The sequence below is a fragment of the Pristis pectinata genome, chromosome 16 (genome assembly GCF_009764475.1).
Source record: "Pristis pectinata isolate sPriPec2 chromosome 16, sPriPec2.1.pri, whole genome shotgun sequence".
NCBI lineage: Eukaryota > Metazoa > Chordata > Chondrichthyes > Rhinopristiformes > Pristidae > Pristis > Pristis pectinata.
Genome location: NC_067420.1, coordinates 32,373,603 through 32,388,644, shown reverse-complemented (window position 1 = coordinate 32,388,644; position 15,042 = coordinate 32,373,603). Strand labels below are relative to the sequence as shown.

The window sequence follows — 15,042 nt, the reverse complement described above, 5'->3', positions numbered from 1 at the left end:
CTTCTTTAGTCTGAGGATAGAGAATCTTTGGGACTATCTACACAAGAGGCTCAGTTTCTGAGAATATTCAGGACAGAGATCGATAGAATTTAGAATATCGAGGAAATCAAGGGAAGTGGGTTAGTTCGCTGAGGTTAACAAAAATCAGCCGTGATCTTATAAAATGCTAGAGCAAGCATCATGGGCAATTTTTCACATTCTTCAAACGCCCAAGCTCACAGATGAAAATAACATAGAGTGACACTTCAGGAAAGTATTTCAACGGCTAATTCATTGCAGATTAATAGTTCAATTCATCACACGAATTTCTTGATTTTACAGATTAGATATTTTCCTCTTAAACAACACCCATCAGACAAAATCTACTATACTGCATCTAGTAAATAAAAATCCTTCGATTTTATTCGCTCTTGATAACAGGCATTTCTAATGAGCACCAGTACTTTTATTTCAACCACCGGGTTGGGCCTGCATCTTCAATAATGAGTGGACGTGTTATTCAGTGGTGGCATCTGATTGGTTCTTTAAATGTAGTTCTATAAAGCAAGTGTCTTCAATGGCTGAGCCGGCTGGCAATCATCGCCTACAGGGTTTGATCGGCTGCGTGCTTCATGAATGGGGCATGCATGAACATGGACAGAGCGTTCACTAAACAGACAGCGTTGCGTGTGAGTCTCTTTACCTTTCTCGCTTGCGATATTCATCCAGCTGTACCCATTCCTGGCCCTGAACAAAAATCGCCTGCGGTGGAAATTTAGCCAATTTATATAAGAATCATTCATTTCAATTTGTAACATGCGGTTACATTTATGCGGGCTTATATGAGTCTTTGTGCGCATTTTGGCTGATTTATTCAAGCCCATTGTGTGGCCTTTGTAATTTAAATATAATGTGAATGCATTGCTAAAAGCGGTTATTATAGAAATGTCAATATATTTTGTTATGTGGTATCCTTAGGCTATCGGGTGAACTGATACATTGTAATATTTCGGAAGGTTTGGTGTGTTTGAATGCTGGTTTAAAATGTTACCTTTTTAAAATAAAATCAAAGGCTATGTAATACGAAGTGAAGAACAACGATCTTGAAGTATTTTTTTGCGTGTTTTACGAAGGCCATTTGCGGAGGTTGCTTCAAGTCACACCTGCTGCCTTCCTTTTACAAACAGGTGCTTGGCACTTCCTCAAATGTTGGCAGCAAGGTCCTGATAATATCTCTTGTAAATTAATAGGTAAAATCCGGAAGAATAGCCTCATCTGCAGTTTTCAGATACAGTCTTCCTGTTCTGGGAAGAGAGAGAAGGCACATTGGTCGCACGTTCTCTTGTTATTGGCTGGGCGAGTCAATGGACTCTGATTCCGTTGATAGTGTTGCGCGAATGCGTTTACGTTATTGCTGGTACAAAGTACATTTGCCACGTTCCCCCAAACCATTTAAGGCGAGATGCGTGTCCTTAACTTTCTTTTCTACTTGGCCCACCATTCAACCAGATTGTTTTTTTGCTAAATGGGTTCTAACATGAGATAGCAGTGGTGGGGTATTCGGCTCTCTATGCTGTGCCATTCAACAAAATCTTGGCTGCTCTGTAACCTCAGCACCACTTTCCTATATTGAAACCGTATTTTTCTTGTTTCCCTAACATCCAAAAATCTACTGATCTGTCTCTTGGATATATTCAGTGACTGAGCCTCCAACTGCTTTTGTGGGTAACACATTCTGAAGGATGTGACTGCACTGGAGAGAGTGCAGAGGACATTCACTGGGTTGTTGCCTGGATTGGAGGAATTCTGGTACTGGGAGAGATTGGACAGGCTGGGCTTGTTTGCCTTGGCGTGATGGAGGCTGAAGGGTGATCTGATAGTTGTGTATACAATCATGAGAGGCAGAGACAGGCCAGATTGTCAAAATCTTATTCCTCTGGTAAGAGTATCAATAACAAGAGGGCATAGGTTTAAAGTGAGAGATCAGAGATTTGCAGGGGTATCTCTTTCACACAATGGTTGACATCTAGAATGTGCTTCCAGATACAATTGTTACATTTAAGAGGCATTTAGACAAGCAAGGCATTGAAGGTTATGGTCCTTGTGGGGGAAGATGAGATTCGTGTAGCTGGGTAAAACATAGGCATGACATGGTGCGGCAAAGGGCCCATTTCTGTGCTGTACAACTCTGACTCAAAGATTCGCTACTTCTCGTTGAAGAATTACTCTCATCTCTCCTGAATGGCCAACTCCTTATCTTGAGATGGTGATTCCTTGTCCTGGACATGGTGCCAGAGAAAATATTATGCTGGCATCTACTTTTTTCAAGTCTGGTTAAATCTTTAACCATTTCAATGACATCTCACCCTTTGAAACTCAAGGATATCGACCCAGTCTGCTTTATTCCCTTCTCATTGGACAAACCAGCCCCAATTCCAGGAATCAATCTAGTGAACCTCTGTTGTACTCCTTTCATTGCAATATATCCATCCTGTCCTCTCTACCCTTTTTAAAAGTATTTATAGGGCTCAACAAGCTGAGATATAACAAAGTTGTTTCCCAGCCTGAGGAGTCCTAAGTGTCATGGTCTCAAAATAAGGGCTGAAATGAGAAGAGATTTCTTCATTCAGAGGTTGGTGAATCCTTGGAATTCTCCGCCTCAACGGGCTGCGGAGTCTCAGTCATTAATTTCATGCAAAACTGAAATTGGGATTTTTGGTTTCGACAGGATAATGGTGTTGTGGTAGAAGATCAGCTACGATTTTGAATCAGGGAGCAGGCTTGAAGGGCCAAATGCTCTACTCCAACTCCTACTTCTCATTAGGCTTTTATATCCTATATATGTAGTCGTGCCTGAGCCTATCAAAATTATCTCAATTTTGTAATTTTAGAATGGAGTAGTTCAAGCTTCTGCCTTCCAATGTTTTTACTGGAAGACTAATGTGAAAGACTCATTGTTATTTGGATGATTGATTAGAAGTACATAAAGGGGAAATAAGAGTGACTTCTGTGAGAAGTTAAATGAAAATATTTTAAGGCTGTTAATAAAGGAAAAATTTGTTCCAGTTAGAGTCTGACTCTCAATATTGAGGAAATGGCCAGTAAAGTGTGGACATCTGGTGGAAGCTGTCATCAGGAAAAGGTCAAGTGAGCTTTTGCTTGTACTGTGACTTCTGCTTTGTGAAGCTCTAAGTGAGGCCTTTACCTGAGTCTGCCTTGCACCAGTTGCCCTGTCCCATGTGTTAGCAGCATTAATGTGACATGTCACCCTTTGGCCTCTCCTCCTGTTCCCATTAAGGTGCCACTTGATTGCTTATCTTGTTCCACCTCCACGGCCTCCTCATTACAAACCTTCCAAGCTACCTTCTCCCCTCTTCATGGGTGTAGCCTGAGGGTGCCTTGTGTTCTGATTCTACCTCCCTTTCAACTCCCTGTGCTCTTCTCTGAATTCACTGATCTTCTGCCTTCTTCAAAGCTCTCCCTCGACCTCTAAACATGCCCTTCTGCATCTTCACAAGCGCAAATGGTCTCCCTGACTCCCTATCACGTATGATGTGCTTGGACGGGACTGACAGCTTATACTTCTGTCTTCCTTCCACCAGGTCCACAAGTACACCCTCAGATTAACTCAACCACTCCTCTGCCACTGCCTTTTGATGTGCTTGCTCCCAGCAAAACCTTAACTCCTTCCTATCCTGGTTATTGACTCAGTGGGACTCTCTCCATCATTTCCCCCTATTCCAGTAGTGCAGAGTATCTGATGTACAACAGGTAAAGCCATTCAAAACCAGGTTTAGTTGGATCACATCGTGCCATTGGGTCACTCAGTCCAGGATTATTCCTGACAGCTTTTTTAATTCCCCATTGCCAATCAGTCTTTCCCTGCTACTCCATTTTCAGTGTGTGAAATTCATTCACTATAAGCAACAAACAATCTGCTGGGAGAACTCCACAGGCCAGGCAGCATCTGTGGGAGGAAAAGAATTGTCGACATATCATTCCTGATGCAGGGTTTTGACCTGAAATGTCGACCGTTCCTTCCCTCCCACAGATGCTGCTTGACCTGCTGAGTCCTTCCAGCAGTCGTTTGTTGCTCCAGATCCCAGCATCTGCAGTCTCTCGTCTCTCTCATTCACTATAAGTCATTTTAAAGGCTTTTGAAATGGTGGCTAAACTCCTCAGAAAACATAACTTGTTCAAAGGTAATACGAAGTTAAAGATAATTTTCATTAGACTAGCAGCAGGCTTTCAAACACAATGTTGGAGTCAGAATTGTAATTGTTCATTTGAACTTCCCAAAAGCATTTGAAAATGTGTATCATTGGTTTGTTTATCTCTTATATAAAATGCTTGTTGACTGTTCAATGACTTTGCCAATCTTTTTATTTTATGTATAACAGAACTATAGGGATCATATTTAGACAACAATTTTGCTCTATAAGCACCAACTGGTTTTTAGTCTGATCCAGTCAACTATTAGTACTGACGGTGGCAAATTTCATAATCTTTTCAAAGAAAGATACATAATTCATCATGAATAAAGTTTGAAGAAAGTAGCTTTACTTCCTACATTTATTAGACAGGAAATATTATAGAAGGGAGGAATGCTTCCAGTGTACAATATAAATATACTATTCACAGCTCTCCATTCAGGTTTCTGGGCGAGGGAAGCAGTTGAATGCTGTATTTGTTATGAGACATAGGTTCTTTGTAACCAGCTTTCCAATCTGCTGGAGATAGTCACATATTCCCTAGATATTCAGCTGTATTTTGTTCCTGGTGGTGATTGAATGACACCAGCTGTCATTACACTTGCCTGCAGACTTCCTCAGGGATTTTGACCCAGAATTTGTCATTAGAGAATTATTTCAATGCAGCACCATGTGCTGATGAGCTGGGGTCTGTGCAAGATTTTGTAACCAATTGGGCTGACCAGTTGTTGATGCCTTGTCAGAATGAGAAAGTGACTGTTAGACCAACAGTCTCTATCGACAGTTCTGTGTGAGCTAATGAGTTGGATATGAGACAGGGAGTGCATTTGGCCTCTAAGCAAATAGTCATTTGCAACAATGTCCGTTTACTCAGTCTGTTTAAAGAGTGGAGAAAACTGAATTTCTTAAGAAATTATGACAGCTTTTCCCAAACCAAGCAATTTGGTGGAACTGCAGGGGAATGGGAATAGTTACAGTTTATCCTTCAATTTAATCTGCAGCAATGCAGATTAATAACAGGCATGATTAGTCAATTCCATATCTTGGAATGGCAGAGCTGATGATTCAGTCCTAGATTTGCACCATGAGGCTCCTGGTGTTCAGCTTTATTTTAGAGCAAATCAGACAGCAACTTCTGAATTCACATATGGAAATCTGAAGCTGTTGACCATATTACCTTAATTCTCAATGTGCTGCATTATACCAGCACATCAATGTGAGACTACCTGGAAAGGCATGTAAAGTTAGGTTACTTGGTTACAGTTACCCCAAAATAAGTCAGACAGTGTGAAGCTGGTACTTTAAAGCATAAGTTTTATCAGTCTGATAAATAATAATTACCTCTTTGCTCCTGAAGCACAGTCTCATTCTTTCCATTGGTGCTGTTGGAGATTTATTTTTTCAGTCCATCTTTCTTTGTCTTTTTCTTTCTCATTTCTCTCTTGCTCTCATTTTTGGCTGCTTCTTTCTTGACCTCCCCCCTCCCCTTCTCTCCTTTTCCCCTCTTGTTCTCTGATTCTGTCCCTTGTCATCTACCTGTAATACTGGTCTGTCTTGGTGTGACCTGCATATCTTGGAGGATTTTTCAGTCAATTGGTTGAGTCCGGCAGGCATTCTAAGGGTGGTATGCTGGAGCAGGTTCTGAATCTGAGCAAGTCCACACTTAAATGTGAAAGGAAGCATTGCGGACGACTATTAACGGAGTGAACTTCCTTCATTGCTACCCCTAAATCCAAGCTATAATATCAAATTGGGTACAGACAGAAAATCACATGGAATTTGATTTTTAAAAAATTTTCTAAATGAAAGTTAATTTTTAGTTTCTGGTTGAACCGTAGCAATTAAAACATACCATAATGTTAAAGTTTACTGATATTGGAATGAAGAAGTCCTAACATTATTTGACAAATTTAGTCTACACATTGCATAAATAGTCTGAATACTGACCAAACTGAATATCTGTGTGTGTGTGAAAGTCATATGTTCCCAGGAATGGGATGCACTCCAGGAGGTTAACTGGGCACTGCTTGTCTTGAATTGCGCTCGGGAGAATTATTTGTTTTCTGCTTTGGAACGTGTGGCTAATGACATCATTCCCTGTGCAATGCTGTCTTGGTGCATGGTTGGCAGAAATAAATTCGTGTAGTTTGGGTTGTTCATTCCAGCAGAAGTAATGTTAGAGAGAAATATTCATTTTGGTGCTTTTATATTTTAAAAAAAAATCTATGAAATGTCTACTCCAAAGAAAAAAGCCTTGGCTCGCTCAACCTATCTTAAGACATGCTGTCCAATCTAGGCAGTACCTTGGTAAATCTCCTCTGCACCCTCTAAAGCTTCCACATTCTTCCTATAATGAGGTGACCAGAACTGAACACAATATTCCAAGTGTGGTCTAACCAGAGTTTTACAGAGCTGCAACATTACCTGGTGGCTCTTGAACTCAATACCCTGACTAATGAAGGCTAACACACCATATGCTGCCTTAACAACCCTATCAACCTGCGTGGCAACCTTGAGGGATCTATGGACATGGACCCCAAGGTCCCTCTGTTCCTCTACGCTGCAAAGAGTCCTGCCATTAACCTTGTTTTCTGCCTTCAAATTTGATCTTCCAAAGCGTATCACTTCACACTCTTCTGGGTTGAACTCCATCTGCCACTTCTCAGCCCAGCTCCGCATCCTATCAATGTCCTGTTGTAACCTACAGCAACCTTCTACACTATCCACAACACCACCAACCTTTGTGTCATCTGCATCTACTTGTACACTTACTGATATTTTTGGAACTTCAAATTTATACTCATCATTTAAGTCTCCCTTCCACCCTGTGCTGACCCAATCTTTGCTCCACAGCTACAAACTTCCACTCTTGTACGTCTTCTCTGCACCTTCTCCAATGCATTTGTAAAGTCTCCTGTAATGTGACCACTACGGTATATGTGGTACTTGGGATCTGGTCAGTTGGCCAGAAAGTGACGCATGGAATTTAATGCAGAAAGGCAAGGTAATTGATTTGAGGAACTTCAACAAGACAAGGGAATACAAGCAGATAAATGTGAGTATGCTCAGAGGTGTGGAGGAAAAGAAATTGGAGTGCATGTAAATAGGAACGACCCATATCCCCTAGCAAAAAGATCAAAAACTAGCTGGATGCCATTGATTGAAAATAATTGATGGAAGGATTGGAAGGTAGATGAGGAAAGATTTTAAGCCCAAGGATAGTAGGGGTCTGAACCACATTACCTGAAAGTGATAGGGGCAGTTGGATATGTACTTTACAGGCAGCACGGTGGAAATAGCTAGTTGAATTGCTGCATAATTAAAAATACTACGTGCATTTATTTTTGAAACTTTAGTCATAAAGTTAACCCAATCAAGTGAACTGGAAGAAAATAGGGTTCAATCCTGACCTATCTGTATCTGCTATCTTGTTCTCTCTGTGACTGCTTGGATTTCCTCCAAGGTATGCCAGTCCACCACCACCCCCCCCCCCCCCCCCTCCCACCACATCCCAAAAACATGCTGGTTGGTAGGTTAATAGGATGCTATAAATTGTCCCTAGTATGTAGGTGAGTGGCAAAATCTAGGAAAAGTTGATGGCAATGTGGGGAGAATAAAGTGGAATTGCTGTAAATGGGTTTTTAATGAGTGGTGCAGGCTCAGTGGGTCAAAGGGTGCATTTTCATGCTGTGTGGCTCTGACACTGGCCCATGAAGCGCACTGGCCTGCAGGATTGTTGGGCAAGTGCTAGAAAACGGGATTAGGCTCGGATGAGCATTTTTGTTGACTGGCACAGGCATGTTTGGCCAAATAACCTCCTTTATAGCATAGAAATTTTCTGATTCAGATTACTCTACCCTCTCCCCTGTGAATACCCTTACTTTTATGGCAGCTTTGTATACTGTTGTTCTGTACTGGATGTTCTTTTCAGATCTGATCTGCCTTTCATTCAGCTTCTGTCGGGAACTGCACATTTCCCATTTTAGCCCATAATTTTGGGTGTAAACTTCTGTAGCAATGTTTTTAAATGTATATTTTGCCAATTTTGCAACTTTTCATGAAGGATCCTCCTGGGCATTAGCTAAGCACAGTACGTGTTTAGTGCCGCAATGAAATCTAATTTCTAGATAAATTCTTCTTGTTACTGAAAGGAAACAGCATCTGTGGATGGTGCAGAATACTTGTCTCTAAAGTCAGATTGGCACCGTTGAGTTTTCTTGATGGACGGGCCTGTATAGAACCACTCCAGGGGATTAACTGTTTCAGAGTCCATGATTGTGGATTGGACAGCCATTGTGGAATGGAAAATAAATTTGCATTAATATATAATTGCATTTATCACCCATCTTAAAGAGGAGTAGTTTGGTTCTGAGCCCAGGAAAACTTCTTCCAGTTCACTTGATTGGGTTAACTCCATGATTAAAGTTTTAAAAAAAATAAATGCACATAGTATTTTTAATAAATGGACATCACCCAATATTGCTTCCTGTAGAGTTCTCCAGTAAGAACCTGCCTAACTATAAATGGCATCAGTGGTTTTAGATGGTTAATTTCAGTACTAATAAGAAAATTCCTCTATGAAATCAGCCAATAAAATAAAAGATACTGTGATAATTTGTGTACATTTTGCCATGCACCCTGTGTCCAATTTTTCTCTCTCGCTTAAGGAACAAATGCTGATCTTGTTGTTGTTGGTTCTGTATTCTGCTATTGCTCAGCTGACTTACTCCAAAACTGCAACTTGTAACTTATATTTTGGCGAGCTTGAATTTCTTTTTACTTCTAGATTTCAAGTGGCCATTCTGTGTTGGGCAAAATTTGTTCAACAATCAGCATTTGCAGCTTAAGCTTCATGTATGAGTGAATATTTTCTTCCTCAATTCTTTGAAGCTGTGAAGTTGCAGATAAAACCTGATTTGCATCTTTTAAGTAAATAATGCTGCCTTCAGCATGGGTTTGTGGGCTATGAAGAAACTCTGGTTCCACTTGAAGTATGATAGTGTTAAGTGAAACACAAGATCTGCTCTATTCTTAGTGTGCTGGCATAAAGTCATACCTGATGTTTTCCATGTTTGAGACTTTGGTTGTAACATGCTGAGGAAGTCAATCTCCTTAATGTAAAGTTGTATCAGTACAGCAGACATTTTTGGTTTACCATGAGGGGGCCAGGGCAAAACCTTCTAAGAACTGTCCTTCAGATTTGTCTCATGAATTTGAGTGAGTTTTTTGAAGTGACCAAGAGGATTGATGACGGGAGGGTGGTACACGTTGTCAACATGGACTTTAGCAAAGCCTTTGACGAGGTTCTGCACGGTAGACTGGTCCAGAAGGTTAGAACACATGGGATCCATGGTTAGCTCACCAATTGGATACAAAATTGTCTTGATGGTAGGATGCCAAGGGTGATAACTGAGGCTTGTTTTTCAGGTTGGAGGCCTGTGACCAGTGGTGTGCTGCAGAGATCAGTGCTGGGTCCTCTGTTATTTGACATGTATCAATGATTTGGAAGAGAATATAGGTGGCATGATTAGTAAGTTTGTGGATGACACCAAAATTGGTGGTCTAGTGGCCTGCATCTAATCTGAAAGATAACATTCCGTTAGTGCAGCATGCAGTACAATCTGAATTATGGCTCTTGAATGCTGAGCTTTCGACCCCAAGACAGCTTTGCCACTAGGAAGCCAGACTGACTAAAGCTCTTGGGGCCTCAGATATCCATTGTACTAAATAAAGCATGAATTATAGTAACAATGCACAGAGAGCAGGGCAAGGCATTGGGCAATGTAAGAGGTCAGGAGGAAGAGGTATATGTGGAATTGGGGTTGGGAGAAGAGAGCAGCAGAAAACAAATTAAGCATCATAAAGAGGAAGTACATGGCCATCTGCAGCCTGGTGGTAACTATTTAACCAGGAAGAGTTGCTGCAAGTGAGTCACAAAACTCTTCTTGTAACAGAATACCTATTTATATTTCAAATTTGACAGGGAAAATTGCAGGAATTTAAATTTGATAACTTGGCAAAGTATGGCATTAAATGCAAATCTATTTTGCACAATTGCTTTAAGATGACAGTGGTAGTGGGTTGCCATTCCCTTGCTTGCACACTACCCTGTCACACCTCATTAATGTGCCCCTCTTTTGCCAGTGCAATGAGGGAGTGCTGCACTGTCAAAAGTGCCACCATTTGATGTCCCACTTGCAGTCTGGGGTAGACTTTTAAAAGATCCCATGACAATACTTCAGAGTTTGAATTCATGAATGTTTACTTGGGATGTGTTGTTTCTCTGGCTAGGCCTCCTTTAGTGAGAATAACTAGGGAGAAGGAACTGCATTGTTTTTTTTTAAATTGCAAATCTCAGATTTTAGGGATGTAATAGAATTTAATAGGAGTTGGGTAAAATCTACTGTATGCTTAAGAATTAACTTCTGAAAGATGTTATTCAATTATTCTAGTGACTGAAAATGACAATCAATTTTGCATTGAACCTGCCAAGCTTATTCTTCTACCTAGAACTCCATATGGAGTAGAACATAACTCACTGTACATATGCAGTTATCTTGTCTACAATTTCCTGTCAGTTGTAAACTCCTATTTTCCAGTAATATGGGCATTGCATGATACCCTAAAATAATTTGAAATGATAAGGTCAATGGCACTACCTCATCATGCTGGACAAATGATAAACAGTGAATTTTAATTCTTCAGCCTTGTTCTTTTGCACACATCTTCCGTACTTGGAGCTTGAATAAAGATTGTAATCCTTAAAGTTAATTGTTTGTTAAGCTCTTTGTTCCTGCCCTGCCCATTTCCCAGAACTTAACATTTTTTATTTCCCAGTACAATATTACATTAGTACATGATGGGATGTGCGTAAATCATTCACCAGCATATTAGCATTCAACATAAAGCGGCTTAATGTTCAAATCTGATTTTTTTTTTCTATTGGGCTGACAGTGTCTAGGACTTCATAGGAACTGCTGAAGTTGTTTTTTATGTAGTATCATTGACGTAGAATGACATCCTGAGGAACTTCAAAAACAAAAGTATTGAGCCGAGAGTGTTGACCAAGCATGGATTTTGAAAGAAGACTTGAGGCTTGAGCAGAGGCCAGTTTCAAAGGATGCCAGGGAATTGGGAAGAAGTTCAAGGGTGGACATTGAGGAAGGTGAAAATGTGGAGTCAAGATTGGGCAAACTGGGCAGAGTCATGGATGAGCAGTGACTTTGGAGAGCCAGGAGTTTGAGAGTGTTTGGAGGGACAAGATCATGAAGAGGCCTGGAGATGAGGAAAATTACTTTGAATTTTATGATGTGATTGTGATTCTAGGAAACGGGGAGAATATTTCCCTAAAGTAGAATACAAGTTAATGGTTTGAAGTAGAATAGAATGTGATGAGAAAGGAGGGATGCAAGAAATAATTGAGATCAATGGAATCCACAGGCTGTGGGGTGGAAGGATTAAAAAGGCAACCTTGAATTGGGTTATTTGAGGTTTTCATAAAAACCTCATATGTTTACTTGAGGGATGTTTACATGAGATGGAAAGAACATGAATTGCTGCAGAAAAGAGCAGGGGAACTGGGGTTAAAAGAATGGAACTCTGTATTGCAAGGTACATGAATAATAGAAGGGGAAAATATTTCACTATGGAACTCAGAAGGAATCATCGGTAGACTGATAAGCAATGAAGGCCCAAGGAAAGACAGTAGGTTATTAAAAAAGATGAACTACTTCTTTTAGATTCTCTATCTTCACACTAACCCCTTCTGATGTTGTACCTCTGAGATTCGACCAAGGTATCAAGGAAAATGTCTGGATACTCTCTCCACTGTCTGGAGTATCTAGACATGTCAGTGTACCTCCAGCTCATTAATTGTGCCTGAGGGATTCAAGATGGAGACAAACAATCTTGCCCTCCATACACTCTCTCTCATTCTGCAGTTCAAAATACAACGTGTATCGACAAAACACAATATTTGTATATATTTCATTATTGTAATTGGTTTATTATTGTCACATGTACTGATGCATCCCATCCATACAGATCATTTCACTACATCAGTACATCAAAGTAGCACAAAGGAAAAGCAATAACAGAATGCAGAATATAATGTTCCGGTTACAAAGTGCAGTGCAGGCAGACAATAAGGAGCAAGGCCATGACCAGGCAGGCAGGTGAAAAGCCCATCTTATCGTACAAGGGGACCGTTTATTAGTCTTAAAACAGCAGGACAGAAGCTGTCCTTGAGCCAGTGGTATTATGCTTTCAGGCTTCTGTATCTTCTGAACTAGTATATGCTAATTTGCACTAAGTACTAAAATGCTGGGCAAATTAGGGTGGTACGGTGGTGCAGTTAGTAGAGTCACTACCTTGCAACTCCAGAGATCCAGGTTCAATCCTGACCTTGGATGCTGTTTGCATGGTGTTTCCATGTTCTCCCTGTGACCATGCAGGTTTCCTCCAGGTGTCTGGATTTCTTCCACATCCCAAAGACATGGTTTGGTACATTATTTGGCCATTGTAAATTGCCCCCTGGAGTGGTAGAATCTGAGGGAAGGAGAAGGAATTGATGAATGTGGCAAAAACAAAATATGGGATGATATGTAAATGTGCGATTTGATGGTCAGCACACTCTGTGGGCTGAAGGGCCTGTTTCATGCTGCATCTTGCTATGGTTTTATGACTTGTATACGACTTTTGTTTAACTGTCTCAAGTTTGAGAACAACTACTGGTGTTCCAGGCAAATAGCAGCAGCTTTCTTCTCTACATCCTATTCTGACCAAATACTAAACCTGGCACTCTGAGCAGTCCACTTATGACAACTCTGCAGAAGTTCATACATCTCATTTGAACCATTTCTGAGAAACAATTACTTGTTTAACTTACTGTGCAGCTTCCTGCAAGGGATTAACTCATGCATAGACTTAAGCAGTTTGAGTCAAATTATGACCAATTTGCGGATTCTTTTAAAGGTTTAAATTAAAACAGAAAACACTCAGCCGGCCAGGTTGAATCTGTGGAGCGAGAGAATTTATTGTTTTGAGTCAATGACCTCCCATCAGAAACTGGGAACATTTTAGAAATGAACCAGTCTTAAGTTGCAGAGAAATGGGAGGAGAGAAGAACAAAAGACCAGATCTGCAAACAAGATGTTAGTGAGACTGCACGTGTGCACTTGTCACTGTACCGTAGGAAGGATATGATTAAGCTAGAAAGGGCGCAGAAATGATTCACAAGGATGTTGCCAGGACTAGAGGGCTTGACTTGTACTAAGGTTTTGTATATTTAATAAGGTATCTGAACATGATGCCCAATATTCCATTTGTTTCTGATGGTCTTATCCCCTTGATTGCCACTTTTAATATCAAATGGACCCTGAACACCATCCATATTTCCACATACTTTTTAAATCCAAAATTTATTAGTGTTTGCTGACATTAATTTCCTTTTCTACATTGTTTCATCCATTGTCACTGCTTTTGGGCCTTGACTATTTTCTGATGTACATCTGAAATTCTAATCAGCAGAGGAAAATGGAGATTTTAAAAAAAAAACAAAGCTCTAAACAAATAAGATATCTGTTCTCCTGACTGGAAACTAAACAATTTGGGTCTTGCACTGATTTTTACTGTATACTGTGGCAGTTTGAAGAAGGAGTGGACTTGGGGAAAAAGAATTGAATGGTTTGGATAATCAATTATACTTCAGGTAGACTGTGTCTCTTAAGGCAACATAAATAGTGCTTGTTTTGCTGTCGGTTTAGAATGTGATAAAGCATTATTGTGCTGTTGCTGAAAACAATCGAATTCTACTCTGAAGTCATGTTTGAAAATTTATAAAATGGATCCATTGGATGGAAGTACCAGTAGATTTTTATTCTAATCCATGTGCAAAGGACAAATTCTCATTTACAGGATGAGTATAAGACTAGCATTTTGATGCCCATCCCTAATTTCCCTTGGGGGAAATGGTTAACCACCACCTTGAACCACTACAATCTGTGTGGTCAAGATATTCCCACAATGCTATTGGTTAGGGAATTCCAGGAATTAGTCCCAACAATGATTTCCTAATAAGGATGGTGTGTTACTTGCAGATTGTGGTTTTCCCAAGCATTTGTTGCCTTTTAGTAGTGGAGGTTGCAGGAGTGGGAAGTGCTTCTGAAGAAACCTTGGTGAGTAACAATGGTGCATCTGTAGACTATGTACACTGTAGATGTACTCTCTCCAGCACTAGTACATTATGTGTTTAAGGTGATAAATTGGATACCATGAAATGGACTTCCTTCTGGATGGCATTGAGCTACATTCAGTGGGACTAGGTTTGAGCAGAAAGTGCAAGTTAGAATTAGTGAATTAAATGTCAAGTACAGAAAGTTAGTGAGGGAACGAATAATTAGATTATGAAAGAAGAAAGACCATTTTAAAGAAAGTAATTTTTAAACTTGAATTCATTCATGGGAAGTGGGCTTCGCAGGCTGAGCCAGGGTTTAATTACCCATCCCTAGTTGCCCTTGAGAAGGTGGTGGTGAACTGCTGGTGTCCATGAGGTGTGGGTGTACAACAGTGCTGTTGGGGAGAGAGTTGCAGGATTTTGACAGTGAAGGAATGGTGATCCAAGTCAGGATGGCATATGGCTTGGAGGGCAACTTCCAGGTGCTCTAAAAGCCTATTCAGTTCATGGAGCAGTTAGGGAATAAGGGAGTATTATTTATTGGTAGTAAATGGGATTTTTTTTGTTGTTGAAATACTTAGGCCTGAATAATATCATGACTTTCTTTAATTTGGTACCTACAATGAGAGTGGTAAGGATCCATACAAGGAGATGCTATCCCTGTGAAGCTCATAGTAG

General features: G+C 40.4%; 1 protein-coding gene across 4 annotated transcripts in view; it reads left to right on the top strand.

Moving 5' to 3' along the window:
• Nucleotides 1–608: 608 nt before the first annotated feature.
• The window catches only part of slco4a1 (solute carrier organic anion transporter family, member 4A1), a 135,954-nt gene continuing 121,520 nt past the window's right edge, over nt 609–15,042 (top strand). For 3 of the 4 annotated variants that reach the window (XM_052031569.1, XM_052031571.1, XM_052031570.1), the window contains exon 1: nt 609–668. The gene's annotated coding sequence lies outside the window, so the exon portion shown is untranslated. The remainder of the gene's footprint in view (nt 669–15,042) is intronic. The other variant, XM_052031573.1, reaches the window with a different exon arrangement.